General features: G+C 68.0%; 1 protein-coding gene across 1 annotated transcript in view; it reads left to right on the top strand.

Moving 5' to 3' along the window:
* PIAS3 (protein inhibitor of activated STAT 3) overlaps positions 1-328 on the top strand; it is a 33841-nt gene that overhangs the window by 926 nt on the left and 32587 nt on the right. The window lies entirely within an intron of this gene.

The raw sequence follows: 328 nt of genomic DNA, 5'->3' as shown, positions 1-328 counted from the left end.
GGTGGAACAGCTCTGCCGCCAGGAGGGGCCGGGAGGGTCGGGGCTGTTCAGCCCGGAGGAGGCTGCGGGCAGAGCTCACGGCGGCCTTGTAAGAAGGATGGGGACGGACTTTGGAGCAGGGCCTGCAGCGACAGGACGAGGGGTGATGGTTTTAAGCTAAAAGAGGGGAGATTCGGACGAGAAATGCGTTACGCTGAGGGTGGTGAGACACGGGCGCGGGCTGTCCCATCCCCGGAGACGTTCAGGGTCGGGTTGGACGGGGCTCTGAGCGACCCGATCCGGCCGAAGACGTCCCCTGCTTGCGGCGGGGGGGGGGGGGGGGGGGGGT

Source organism: Aptenodytes forsteri, unplaced genomic scaffold (genome assembly GCF_000699145.1).
Source record: "Aptenodytes forsteri isolate BGI_AS27 unplaced genomic scaffold, ASM69914v1 Scaffold419, whole genome shotgun sequence".
Lineage (NCBI taxonomy): Eukaryota > Metazoa > Chordata > Aves > Sphenisciformes > Spheniscidae > Aptenodytes > Aptenodytes forsteri.
This window is presented reverse-complemented; position numbering and strand designations above follow the sequence as displayed.